Source organism: Lepidochelys kempii, chromosome 23, assembly GCF_965140285.1.
Source record: "Lepidochelys kempii isolate rLepKem1 chromosome 23, rLepKem1.hap1, whole genome shotgun sequence".
In the NCBI taxonomy this organism is placed as follows: Eukaryota; Metazoa; Chordata; order Testudines; family Cheloniidae; genus Lepidochelys; species Lepidochelys kempii.
In genome coordinates this window covers 15952138-15967001 of record NC_136402.1, presented here as the reverse complement: position 1 = coordinate 15967001, position 14864 = coordinate 15952138, and positions in this window count along the sequence as shown.

Sequence of the window (14864 nt, the reverse complement as noted above, 5' to 3'; positions counted from 1 at the left end):
CCAGTAAAAGCATTTACATAAAAGGGGGCAGTGTTGGGGTAAATTTGGTTACACCCAGACAACTGCTCAGAGTCAAACAACATATCAACATTGTGACAAACTGGATAGAGTCGATCCCCATCTTTGCTGTTGAGAGCAGCTGGCTTTGCGGGATGATACAATTCCTACTTTTCCTGTATTCACTTGAGCTGGAGCTTCTGTCCACGTCTGCCTGCAATCAAATATGTGCTGTTCTTTGTTCATGTTCAAACCCCAGGTGTTCCCTTTCAGCAACTTCTTCTTCCATATCAGCTATTTTTCCTTTTGTTCAAGTTCTAGCCTCTGGTTTCTCACCCCAAGCATTTTCACTGGGTCTGCTTCTTTATCACTGGCAATTAACAGATTTCTCCGTTCCTGCTCTGGGGTCTTTTTCTTTCTCTGTGAGCACAATTCTTCCAGGGATTTTTCTCTCAGGATCGTGATCAGGGATCACTCACTGTAACTAATTTTTAACCCTTAAACTCTCCAATATCAAAATTAAATTTTGACAAGTGTGTGGTTCTGATCCAAAAGCCCAATGAACCTGTGGTATCCAAGCATAACTACACCACTGTGACCGGGGTCCTAGTGGCAGCCAGTTGTGGTCACTCAATTAGGGGGAACTGCAAAGCATGGGGCAGCCAAACCCCGCAAAGCGGTGGATATTCCAATACTTAGATTCACCAAACCAGCATAAAACAGCTTCTCTATTACCTCACTAGTTACTCAGAAGTCCAAACAACACAGTTCCCAGTTCCCAGTTCCCTTAAAGTGACCCAGACTCAGGCCTCTATCTAGGTACCCATGTCAAATGTGATGAAAATTTCTGTAAATCTTATTTCATCATATAAAAGAAAAGATTCTATCGATCCCAAAGGATCGGACATGTCACCTCCCGGGTTAACGAATGGTTCAGATCTGGTGACATCTGCGGCCTATGAGCTGCAATACCCAGGGGGGTGAGAACAATGGCTTCATTTAGATGTTGCCCAGTCTAAGAGGGGTGAGAGTTTAGACTGCGGGCTTCTATTTTATTTCTTTGGGTAACTAACTCTGACTTTTTGCCTATCACTTATAATCACTTAAAATCTCTCTTTTGCAGTCAATGCATTTGTTTTGCTGTTTAGCCTGACCAGCGAGTTTGCCTGAAGTGTGCGGTAAATCGTCTCGGGTTCGCAAAGGCTGGTGTACGTCCACTTTCCATTGACGAAGTGGGGAGCCAATTAATAAATTTGCACTGCCCGTCTTGATCAGTGCAGGACGGCGTATTCTTGAGGTGCAAGGCTGGGAGCTGGGGGGACATGGCTGGTGCCTTTCTCAGCATGATTCACGAGGGGTTCTGGGAGCATTCATACAATCCAACTGGGTGTGGGGGCTTCGCATGCGGTTGTGCTGAGTGATCATAGCTCCTGGAGGGGTTTGCAGCTTGTCACTAGCAAAGCACTGTGGGACACAGCCCAGGCTGGAGCGTTAAGGGGGCCCAGCAGCCCCACAGTCTCAGGCTGCACCCCGGGGATCTCGGCCCCATTCCCAGCCCGCCCAGGCCTGCGCCCACCCACTGTTCTCCTTTTGCTCCTGCTCTCTGTGGCTGCCAACAGACCCCGTCTTTCACACTGCCCGCCGCACGCCAGACCCCTGCGTCCTGCCAACGGCACAACCCGCGGGGCAGATTTCCTCCTGGCACAGTGGCAGGTCTCCTACACCTAACCCAGGCAACCAGGGCCGGATTAACCTTTTGTGGGCCTGGTGCCAAACATATCTGTGGGCCCCCATAGGGGCAATGGGGCAAGGCGCGGGGAGGTCGGTCCCCAGACCAAGGGGCCAGCCAGGGGCAATGGGGCATGGCAGGGGTGGCCCCACTCCACCCAGCCCAGTGCGGGGGCACTATTTACAGCCTAGCAGTTGCCACACGCACAGTAGCCCTGTGAGGCCAGTGTGCCCCTTCCGCTCAGGGGGCGGGCCCATGCCACTCCACAGAGCCCCCCCCCGCCTAACACCCCCCCAACTCCCTATGACCAGAACCACCCCGGACCCACTATGCCCAGCGCCCCCGCAGACCTCCCTGCACAACACAACCCCCGCCCACAGCCCCATCACAACTGCCCAGCACCCCCCATAGAACCCCCACTCCCTCGGGCCCCAGCACACACAGATCTTCCCCGCCCCCTCACAGCCCAGCACCCCCCCCAGACTCCCGCCAGACGCCCTCCCCCACGCCCTGCCTCCCGGCCGCACTCACCAGCCCTGCTGGGAGGCGACCGCGTCTGCCAGGCTGAGCCAGCAGCGCAGCCAGGGCTGGTCCCGGGGCCGGGAATCACTCCGGCCCCTCGGGAGTGGCGCGATCAGCCAGGCCAGGGCCTGCCCTGGCCGGGATCCCTCAGGACGCACCTGCCTGGAGGGGCCCAGCCAAGCCCCCCACACTCTCCCCCACCCCCCAACTGGCCAAGACTGGCCAGGCTTCTGTACCATCTCCAGGCAGCTGAGCTTCAGGGAGCCGGGGGGGGGGGGGGGGCCCACAGGTGGTGGGAAGCAGAGACTGCCCGGAGCCGGAGGCGCACTGGGGTCCGGCCGGGGGGGCTGAGAGGTGCAGGGGTTGGGGCCAGGGGGCGTAGAGGAGCCCTCGGCCAGCCGCTGGGCAAGCCGAGAAGAGCAAGTGGCGGGCGGGGGGAGCCAGGGGGGTCTCGGGGCGCAGGGCAAGCAGAGCAGGCCAGGGCCCCTTCTGAGCCTGGGCCTGGCTCCAGGGAGCCACTAGAGCCATTGTAAACCCGGCACTGCCAACAGCAACGCCGGGGAGCATGCGGTTAATTGCCAGGGCTCTTGCCAGCGGCGGGTGGACGTTTGCTCCTGCGTTTACTTTGGCATGAGGCTCAGTTGCAAAGTTTACTATCTGCTTTTCGAGGGTTGGGGCCTGCCAGCCAGGAACACAAAAGCTTGCGGAGGATAAGCGCCGAGGCATGGGGCCATGTTGCACTTAGCCGCGGCGCAATCCGGCCAGGTTGGGGGGCAGCCCCTTCGCCCTGCACCGCCCACCGGGGCCCCCAACCCTCCTGCGCCCACACGGGGCAACTGCTCTGGATGCACGGAGCGCCTGGCACTGCTGCTCACTCCCCCCCTCGAACGCTGCTCCCTCATGAACCCCTAGGGAGGAAGCAGAGAGAAGTTTGGGTGCAGCCCCCCAGCCCGTGGCGCTCCGCTGCCCGCCAGGAGCAGTTTCTGACTCTACACCGGCAGCCTGCGCCCCGTGACCAAGGCATCCCTGGGCAGTCGCCTGCATGGCCCCCCCCTCAGGCCGGCCCTGCCCTTCGCAGCCGGTGCCGTGTTTTCCGGGCGGGGAGCAAATGCCTCGCTGTCGCTCGCTGAACGCGCTGTCGGCTCCCCCTGCCAGCGGTGTGAGGGCAGCCAACCTGCCAGGGCAGCCCCGGGGTCTCCCCGGGAATTAAAGACGACTCGGTTAATGAAAGATCGTGAGCGCCCCCCCCGGTGTGTGTCCCTGGCGCCCCCTGCAGGAGGGGCCGGGCCCTGCACTGTGTGTGTCCCTGGTGCCCCCTGCTGGAGGGGCCAGACCCTGCGCTCTGTGTGTGTGTGGCCTGGCGCCCCCATCTATCTATCCTCATCTACCCCCTCTATCTATCTATCTATCTGTAGAGGGGTTTGGCTGGGGCTTGTCCCTCTCCGGGGCAGCGGGGGACCACACCGCCTCACTGCTTCCTTCCAGTTGCTGAGGGGGAATTAGCCTGGCCTCTGGGTAACTGGCGAGGGGTAGGCTGGGCAGCAAATCGGGGTAACTGGCGAGGGGCAGGCTGGGCAGCTCCTCCGGACTCTAGTCAGCATCGGGCGTCAGCAGATCAGGCCAGTCCTTGAGTCCGCCGGAGGTCGCCGGGGTCTCCCCACTGGGAGCTAGGCCGCGGGTGTCCCCCCTCTATCTATCTATCTATCTATCTGTAGAGGGGTTTGGCTGGGGCTCGTCCCTCTCCGGGGCAGCGGGGGACCACACCGCCTCACTGCTTCCTTCCAGTTGCTGAGGAGGAATTAGCCTGGCCTCTGGGTAACTGGCGAGGGGCAGGCTGGGCAGCAAATCGGGGTAACTGGAGAGGGGCAGGCTGGGCAGCAAATCGGGGTAACTGGCGAGGGGCAGGCTGGGCAGCTCCTCCGGACTCTAGTCAGCATCGGGCGTCAGCAGATCAGGCCAGTCCTTGAGTCCGCCGGAGGTCGCCGGGGTCTCCCCACTGGGAGCTAGGCCGCGGGTGTCTGGCCTCTCCGGCGGCTGCTCCTCAAATGAGCTCTGGGGTCGGGGTTTTATACTTCCTGTCCTGTGCCTTGACCTCTGGGGGATGGGCACAGGACTCACTGGCTCCCCCCACTCTGGTGTCGGGAGGGGCTTGTCCCTCTCCGGGGCGGCAGGGGACCACACCACCTAGCTACAAGGGTACATAACAGAAACCCTTTTGATTATGCTGTTGGGTTCAACAAGAACACACTTTGTGTTAAACGCCTAATAATGTCGAGGTTTCACAGCTAATGCATAGACACATTTCTAAAACCTTCCGCAGCAGAAAAACCACTTCAGGTGTGACCTGCTGGGCACAAAGGGAAACTGAGGTACAACACCGCACAGCCTCCATGGCTGAATGCCAGAGTAAGTGCTCTCTGAAGAACATTAATGGCATGGGCACTCACTCCATGGGTGCTCCTGGACTGGAGCACCCACGGGGAAACATGGGTGGGTGCTCTGCACCCAGCGGCAGCTTCCCGTCCCACCCACCCCGCCCCAGCTCACCTCCACCTCTGCTCTGCTCTGCCTCCTCCCCATAGTGCACCGCGGGGTCCTGCTTCTCTCCCCTCCCTCCCAGTGCTTGCACCGTGAAACAGCTGTTTCGCGCGGCAAGCCTGGGAGGGAGCGGAGAGGAGGGGGAACGTGGCACACTTGGGGGAGGAGGCAGGGCCAGGTTGGGGATTTGGGGAGGGATCCAATAGGGGCAGGGAGGGGTGGAGTTGGGGCGGGGCAGGGGGGCGCAAGCTCCCACCGGCGCCGAGAAAACTTGGCACCTGTGATTAATGGCTGTGTTAAGTTAACACATCGACCAAACCCTGGAATCACTAAAGTGTTTCACAAAGTATGGGCTAAGTTTTTGGCTGGGGCCAAAGCATGCATCCATAATTTGGCTTTTCAAAGAGTTCAATGTAAGCACAGCTCATATCAATGTTGGAAGGTCCTTAAGGTGTATCCAGGGGATCTAATTTTGCCCTTCCACACCAGTCTCATGTTGGAGGCGTGACGCATGGCTAGAAAGGATTAAACATCCTGCAAAATTAACAACCCACAGAAGATGGATGGGGGGGAGATAATGTTTGAGTTTTTGTGTATTTACATATGTATGAGTAGGCGGACAGTGTCATGAACAGTATTCTGATCATTCAGAGATCAAAAGAACACCCTAGCATTTAAATGAATTGTAAACACCGGATATCTCAGTATTCATCTCTCTTTGAAATGTACTGTGAATGGTGGAGGAACAAGCAAATGGCCTTATGTTAATTCATACAGCTAATGTGACAAAGCTCTGTCCTTGTCTCCGTGGGTCCCACGTTTCCTGGTGGATTTTGCTAGCCTCAGAAGCTCACTGTGACCCTCCACGTCGCCCTTCTCTCTCTGGAGACAAGGGTCACAGTCTACTGAGCCATTTTCATCATAAGTCAGCGAGGGAGGTGAGGAGAAGTTATCCTTCCTTGCACAGTCTCTGTTGTCTCCCAGTTTCAGTGATTAATCGGGGGGTGGGGACAAAGGGGGGAGCCCAGGCCCACTCTCTACTCCGGGCTCCAGCCCAGGGACCCTAATAGTATCAGCTAGGGTAGCTGACCTTTTAGAAACAGGACATGTACAATTCCCTGGGCTACTTCCCCTACAGCAGCCCTCAATTCCTCAAGCTCCACTTCACCCTTACTTCAGGGCCTCCTTCCTTGTGCCTGATATGGTGTGTACTCAGTGGTGAGCTGGAGCCGGTTTGCTGGAACCGGTTGTTAAATTTAGAAGCCCTTTTAGAACCATTTTTTCCATGGGGACAACCGGTTCGAAAAGGGCTTCTAAATTTAACCACCGGCCAAAAGTGACGCCGTAAGTGCCGACTCCGTGGGTGCTCTGGGGCTGGAGCACCCGCGAGCTGGTGCCTAAGGCGCCACTTTTGATGTGATCAGTGGGGGGAGTGGCCGCTCCCCCCTATCTACGCTACCCTGCCCCTAGGAGCCAGAGGGACCTGCCGGATGCTTCCCGGGAGCTGCCCCAGGTAAGCACCCCCGGGACTCCCCACCTCGCCCCCTGGTAGGTCCCTCTGGCTCTTAGGGGGAGGGCAGGGTGGGTACCCACTACGGTGGCCCACAAGACCTTCCTGCCCAGTTCTGGGGGCAGTCAGGGGACATAAGAGGGGGGTTGGATGGGGCAGGAGTCCCAGGGGGCGGGCCACGACCCCCTCGTGGGGTGAGGAGGGAACCGGTTGTTAAGATTTTGGCAGCTCATCACTGTGTGTACTGCTCAGTCTCTCCAACAGCACAACTTCCTCCCACAGCTTCTGACATCTGCCCCCACCTGACCAACAGGGAGGCTTTTAACTAGTTTCAGGCAGTCCCTGATTGGCTTCAGGTGTCCCAATCAACCTAGCGTCCTCCCTGCCTTCTGGAAAGTTCTTAATTGACCCCAGGTGTCTTAATTGAGCACCTGCCATTTAACTTATCCGGGTACCAGGGATTGGTTTAGCCTGGAGCTAATGTATCTATCTCCCACTACTCTTCTATAGCCATCTGGCCTTGCCCCGTCACACTAAGTACCAGTGATTGACCTGATTCAAAGTCATCCTAATTACCTTTTGTTCCAGGAGGAAATCCCAACTTGTCAAAAGACATGAAATTGTATAAAAGATCCTTGGGTCCTGATTCTGTCCTCTCAGATCTGCTTAAGCTTCACCAGGGGAGGTTTGAGTCGCAAGACGGAGGTCCCAGGTATGCTGGTGCACGGTGAATATGAGATTTGGACATAGGACTATAAACTATGAAGTATTTCTGCAAAAACTCTTTGCAACCACAAAACTCCCCCTCTCTGCTGTGAAGCTGCACCTCAATGAATTGAACACATGGTCTTTTGCTCTTGAATACATTTTAGTTTAGTTTAGTTACTCAGAACTGGCGGTAGGGTGTATCTGGGTGAGATCTGAGCCGGTCGTTAACACGGGAGGTGACGTGTCTAACGCTATGGGATTGGTAGAACCTTTTATTCTACATGACGAAATAAGATTTTCAGTAATTTTCGTCATATTTGACGTGGGTACCTGGATGGAGGCTGGAGGTTGGGTCACTTTAAGGGAACTGTGTTGTTTGGACTTCTGAGTAACCAGTGAGTTTGTAGGCATATTCTTAATATTTGTGATTCTGTTTATAATAAATTGCAAACCTGCAATATTGATTTATAATATTTGTAAATCTGCATTTATAAAATTTATAATTCTTCTATTTGACATAATTGTAAATCTGCAATATTGATTTACAATTCTGTATTAAAGCTTGCAAACCGTACCTTGCAAACCGCTCAGCTGGCTCTGCTTTCTCTGAATTGATACTTTTTCTCACTTGTTATTAAGATTGACGCTTATAAATGTAAACCAATCAATGAATGTTACTTTCTCAAATGGTTCTGTTCAAATGACTCTACTTTGCAAACGGATACTTTGTGATGGAGTTTGACATGCTTTTTTGTAACGCCTGCGAAGAGCCGCAAATTGGAGTGGCACTCATAGAAATGTCACATAGAGACTCCCACCCTCTATAGTTTGGATCAGGAATGTTAAAAAACAGGGAGTCTCAAATAAATAACACCTTTGTATATGAAAAGAAAGTCAATACCGAAGGACTGTTAAGAGACAGGGAGTCTCAAATAAAATAACAATACTTGGTGAAATGAGAAATGTGTTTTTATTAAAGTAAGGAATGTATGTGAATGAATGGTGGGTTTTGAATAAACAGGGAAGTGCCAGCCTAGGAATTTAATATCAATTGGCTGAAAAAGACGCCGGGTGGAGACAACCAGAGAACCCCACCGGAGGGCAAACTGGGATCCACCCGACCAATTCAAGACCAATTAAGACCAATTCAAGGATGAAGAAAGCTGATGAGCACCTGACAGCCGTCCTGGAGCCGTCATGACTAACAATATGACAAAGCAAATTCCACGGACTGGCACAGGAAGAAATTCCTATAAAAATGGAGACTAAGGACTGAGAACTTTGAGTCTCCAGTTCTGCCTCTACCCTTCAGGAGCATCGGATGCGCATCTGACACGGACTCGGCTCCACTCTCGTGTTCAGGTTACCTGGCCTGTACTCTGTCACCAGCAACTTCTAGGCTGGTAACTAGAACCCCTATGCAGAGCTGGTATGAATGAGTGAATGAATGAATATATATATGTAGTTAAGTAAGGAATAACTAACAATACAACAGTGTGAGTTTTATATATATTTCTTTTTATTATATTTACAATACATGTGGCATTTTGCCTTGTCCCTTTAATAAGATCCTGCTGGTTTTTATTTTATTGGTATAACATTTTGGTGGAGAATGCGGGCAGGAGGTAATCCTGCAGTCATTTCAGGGGAAACCCCGTATGGGACAAGAGTGGACACAAGTCCCTTTCACAGTACAAGGTTTCCTGTTCTCAGTGCAATGCTATAACACAACCGGGAACTTAATTCAAACAAAATACATGACTAACGATGTAATTCTAGGAGCAGACTGGTTGTTTAAAAACAATATCCTAATCGATTTACTCCGGAGTGCCCTGTGGAGGCTGGAAGCCCTCCCCCCTTTTTTATCAATAGAGAGCCAAAACAACGTAGTTTCCAAAAGAGGAGACCAATCAATTGCAGCCCTCACCGCCAAACAGAAAGAGGAGTGGCGTGCAAAGTTTCCCATGGTCTGGACCTAGAAGAAAACAGATTGTGGTAAAATCAATGCTTGTGTCAAAATTATAGGTGAATTAATACCGCCCCAGAAACAGTACAGGTACCCCAAAGAAGCTGAAGCACAATTGATCCAGACCATCAAGGACCTGGAAGAACAGGTGGTTATCAGGAAAACTAACTCTCCCTTTAACTCCCCTGTGTGGCCAGTCATAAAGGCAGATGGACAGTCCTGGCAACTAACTATTGACTACAGGAGGATCAACAAAGGAAGCATACCCATGGCCCCCATCGTGGCAGATATTACACAAGTTATCCAAAAAGTACAAGCCACCTCCAGGTACTTTTCAGTTATAGATCTGGCTAACTGTTTCTTTGCAATGCCCTTACACCCTGATTCACAGGACCGGTTTGCCTTCACCATAAGGGATCAGCAATACACATTTCAACACTTACCCCAAGGATTCCAAGACTCTCCGGCTATTGCCCACCGACATGTGGTAGATATGCTGGATCATAGAATCATAGAATCATAGAATATCAGGGTTGGAAGGGACCCCAGAAGGTCATCTAGTCCAACCCCCTGCTCAAAAGCAGGACCAATCCCCAGTTAAATCATCCCAGCCAGGGCTTTGTCAAGCCTGACCTTAAAAACTTCTAAGGAAGGATCAATTAAGTCCAGCAGATCGACTACTCATTTTTTCCTATGTGGATGATATTTTGGTTTTCGGGGAGCTCGAGACGCAGGTACAAAGGCTTACAGAGGATGTCCTCACGCTAATCAAGGACGCCGGATTCAAGGTAAGCCTGGAAAAAGCACAATTGGTACAAACCCAGGTCAGTTACCTAGGGATTATCGTTGGTCAAGAGGGAAGGCAGGTAGATCAAAGGAAGGTGAGGGCATTAATTGAAATGCCAGCCCCTACTGATGTACACTCCTTAAGGGTTTTGCTAGGGGGATTAAACTTTTTACGACCCCATATCTAAATATGCAGAGATCACCCTTCCTTTATGGAAATTGCTTAAGAAAAAGACACATTGGGAATGGGGTTCGGACCGGGATACCGATTTAAACACCTTAAAACAAAAAGCCCTAACCACCCCTGCTTTGCACTTCCCAGATGAATCAAAACCATTTGTCATCCGGTTAGCAGCAAACAAACTGGCCATGGTGGCTACCCTCTTACAACAAAGTGAGAACCAGAAATTGGTACCCGTAGTGTCAAAGTTTGACTCCGACTCACAATTTATCAGACCACTCTGTTTTATTAGCAAAGCTGCTCTGCTAATACATTTAGAAGTGAGCCCCCTGAGTGGGGCTTGTGTCTCTTAATTTATACAGTTTTTTGGAGAACAAGTTACAGAGAAGTTACAGACAAAAGAAGAAAAAGATTTTAGTCATCACCCTTCGAGATCCCTGAGACCAGTCACGTATCTTCAATTACCTGCCACCCTTAACAATCTCCTTTAACAACTTCCAGTTAACTTAACTAATTGCCCTTCACACCTTCCATTCTGATGCCTGCTTCTTAGATGTGCTGGCTCTATCTTAATTGCTTCTCCATTCAAAAGCTAACTGTCCCTACGTGTGCTCCCTCAGATACTTTGTAATATGTTTTGGCATGCCCTCTCATATACAATGTATCCAGCATGTCCCCTTATACAATGTTATACTTCCACAATCCCCCCTTTTGGTCAAGGCTACGCCCATGACCAATGACTTACTGGATTCCATACATCAATCGTTCTTTTTCATTACTTTCACTGGTGACATTTAACAACATTAGATTAGCACTCTGGTTAGGGGTAACCTGATGGATGGTGTGTCTTGTGCAGTTTTGGATACAACAAGAAATCAAAAACACACAAAGATTATTAGAATTCCAAATAGGATAGTCAGGATTCCTTGAAACAACCAGTTTCCCAGACTAGAGAAATTGAATAAGTTACTTATCCATTTCCACAAGGAACTTGGTTCTTCGTGGGGAAGGTATGCAATTTGCTCCAGATGGCTAGCAGGATTTATTACCTCATTAGTATTATCAGGTATGTATACACAGCTTTCTGTTCCAATTAGAGCACAGGTCCCTCCTTTGGCTGCCAGTATTATATCTAATGCCCGACGGTTTTGGAGGGCCACTTGTCGGACCGCTCCTGCTTCTTTGGCTAGAGCTTTTAAGCTCTCTCCTGTTTCATTGGCCATGATCTCAACCACCGCTTGTAACCTTAAAAGCCTTTTTGCATGGTGGATTACCCCCCTACTGGGACTAAAGAAATGCCAACAGCTTCTTCCCAAGTTAGGGGGCTAATGTTAACCACATACCATTTAGCATCTGGCAAGTCCCTCCTTTTTCGCCTGAAATTACGGAGGCGATTTCGTGGGAGGGATTGAAGCACCCGGAATTGTGGGAAAAGCTGATCAGGATAACAGATACCTGACCAATTTGCTGGTAACACAGTGTAAGCATTTTCCCCACAAACCCAATGATGTCCCATTAAAGCTGGGAAGGGTTGACTGCAACCCTTTGACATGTAAGAATTTACGAAGGAGGAATAGTATCCCCCAAAGCGCACAGGATGATTTTCACTGGGAGAAGAGGTAGCATTCACATGACATTTGTAGATGGTGCTGTTTTTCTCAGGGAGGCTGTAGGGAGAGCAAGAGATTGAATCTTTGGTTTGATCGCAGGTTGAGAGGAAGTTTATCTTTCCATACCCGGTTCGCCATTCTCCAACCTTGTTTGAATAGTCCCATACACCATGGGACACGATGTATTGGAGACAGCTGCTCCTCCCTAGATTCAGCCCTGTCCCATTACACACCCAGCACCAGTGGCCCTTTCCTTTCACCACACTTATAAGTTTAGGAACATATGTTTTTCCCAGCCCCCAAGTGTCATTTTCCTTCCATGTCCTTTTAAGTGGATAGGGTTCTCCAGCAGGCTCTGAGGAATTCAAAGGGATTGCCATGGTGGGGATACTAGTTTGTGAGTGAGCTGGGATGTGGCTGCAGACCCAGCCATTAGAAATATTCAGGATCTGGGCTATCTGCACCTGTTGTTGGATGAAAGAATTGTCACTGTCACTCTGGATTCCCCAGACCCTCAGGACACAGGAGCTGAGGATTAAGCTTCTCAAAGGACACATGTTGGAAGCAGGACCCTTTCTGGTTCCGACAGCCCCTTTCGAGGGATCCGCAGTCACGGTTTTACGTCCACCAGGCAGCAGACGCTAGGCTCACTACGGCTTCCTGTTTGTTGGGTCCTGCTGTCTGCTTACCCTCTGCTTCTGGCAACCCTTACGAGAGCGCAGATTGTAAGGTATTGCAGGCGGTTCCTCTTTGTCTTCTGGGGTTGAAGCTGGTTCGGCGTGGTCTTGCAGAGGTGCTGGGTCCCCTTGAGGTGGCGCTGGCTTACACTGTGGGGCGTGGATCCATGCAGCGATGCCGGATAATTTCGCTGCTGTCTGGGTGGTGAGCAGTACCCGGTACGGACCCTTCCACCGGGGTTCCAAGGCCGCAGGTAGACCCAGTCACCAGGCTCAGGGGTGTGACAGGCAGCAGAGGTGGGTTCCCTCGGCCAAGCTGCGCGAACGGAAGGAGCTCACCGCTTGCATTAACCCTTTGCAGTACTGGAGGAGCGTGCTATGAGTTAGGTTTAGGTCTGGGGCTGGGCTAAGAGTAGCCATTGTTCGCATAGGGCGTCCCATGACGATTTCAAATGGACTCAATTTGTGTCTCTGGGACGGGGATGACCGAATTTCCATAAGGGCCAGTGGTAAAGCAGCTGGCCAGTTTAACCTTGTGGAACTACAGATTTTTGCCAGCTTATTTTTAAGCTCACCATTTCGCCTTTCAACTGCCCCTGCACTCTGTGGATGGTAAGGGCAGTGCAACAGGGGGGTGACATGTAATACCTGGTTTAGATGTTGAACAATTTTTCCAGTAAAATGTGTTCCCCGGTCACTAGACAAAGTGGCAGGAATTCCCTTGGTAGGGATAATGTGATTTAACAGACATTTTGCAACGGACAATGAATCAGCTTTGTGACAGGGAAAGGCTTCAATCCAACCCGAAAACAGACATATTATAACTAAAATGAATTCATACTTCTGACACTTTGGCATTTGTACAAAATCAAGTTGCCAGTGTAGGAAAGGTGCTTGAGGCAAACCCCGGAACCCTTGTGTTACTTTTACAGATTTGCCGACATTGTGGCTTTGACAAGTAACACAAGCGGCACAGGGGCGGGTTGCAAAGGAGCTGAAATGGGGAGCCCACCACCCCGCCTTACTCATAGCAGAGACCATCCCCTCCTTGCCGACATGCGAAACACCATGTAGCAGGGTTAGGACCCACTGGAAAAGAAGGTCTGACAATACGGTTAATAGCTCGAAGGTCTTGAACAAATTGCCACGATTTGCCATCAGCCTTTTGAACTGGGAGGATGTGGGTGTTACAGGGGCTGGAACAAGGGACAATAAATCCTTGTTCTTTTAATGCAGATATAACTGGAGCAATCCCAGCCTCTGCCTCAGGATTCAAAGGATACTGAGACAGGCGAGGCAGGGGTTTGGAATTGTCTACAGTAATCCAAACTGGGTCAGTATTTAATCAGCCCACTTCAGATGGGTGTGATGGCCATAGGGAGGAAGGAACCTGAGAGATTAGGTGCTCTAGGGATGGAGTTAAGGGACAGCAAGGGACCGGAGTGGAGAGGGAAGTTTCAGACAGCAGGGAGGTTACAGAATCACATAAGAAAGACTGAGGGATTTGCAGATAGACACCATCTGGGGAGCAGTAAATAGTACAGCCAAGTTTGCATAGCAAGTCCTGTCCCAGAAGGTTTGCAGGGGTGGAATCAGAGAGGAGGAATGCATGCTCCTCAGAGAGGGGACCGACCTGAACAGACAAAGGTTTTGAGAGGGGAAAAGAGGTAGGGATCCCTGTAATGCCAACAGCAGACACAGATATTCCAGATCGGGGAACCTCAGGCAAGTCAGTGGTGTGGATTGTAGAAAGAGAAGCTCCAGTATCAACAAGGAAAGGGAGAGAGAGATCATTTACAGTCAGGACACATTCTCCAGTAGAGGACAGAGGTAATAAGGGAGATAAAACTTTGTGAGGTTCTCCAGCATCCCGTCATTGTTGGGGTGAAAAATAGGGTTGGGGATCAGCTGGAGGAACCAGCGGGGGGTTCACTTGATTTCCCATACAATTATTAGGTCGTCTTGGACACTCTTTTTTCCAGTGTCCAGGCTGTTTACAGTAGTTACAAACCCCAGTTAATCCAGCCCTCCGCCCCCTTCCGCAACCCCGTCCCTGTCCCCGGTGTGGTCTGCTTAGTCCTGAATAATGCTGTATCTGCAGAGTCATTAACTTTTGGGAGGACTGTTCCTCCTTTCCTTTGAAAGTGCGGTGGCAATGCTCTGCTACTGCCAGCAATTTGTCCATGGTTTCAGTCTCCCATCCCACACTTACTCGTTTTAACATGCTGCCTGTGGCAGGGAGAAGACCATCAACCAATGCATGTGCCAAGGCCCCCTGCCCATTTACATCGGGCTCTTGTATTCCTGAATGTTGTAGGAAAATATCAGTTAGCCGGGACCTATAGTCGCCTGGGCTTTCTCCTTGCCCTTGCTTACAGCAACGTATTGCTGTCCAGTTTGTTTTAGGAGACCACACTTTGGGAATGGCTTGATGCAGGTGCTTCCAAAGAGCCATACACCGGTCTCTGTATGCCGAATCTGGGCCAGTACTTTTTATGGTTGAGTGGCGTGCCTCAGCTGGCCAGTCTGCGGCAGCCAACTTCATATTTCAAATTTCATAATAACTGGCAGGAGCTAACAATTTACACAGTTGGAGATCTGTCTCAGAGGGTTCATAGGTTTCACAGATTAACAGAAACG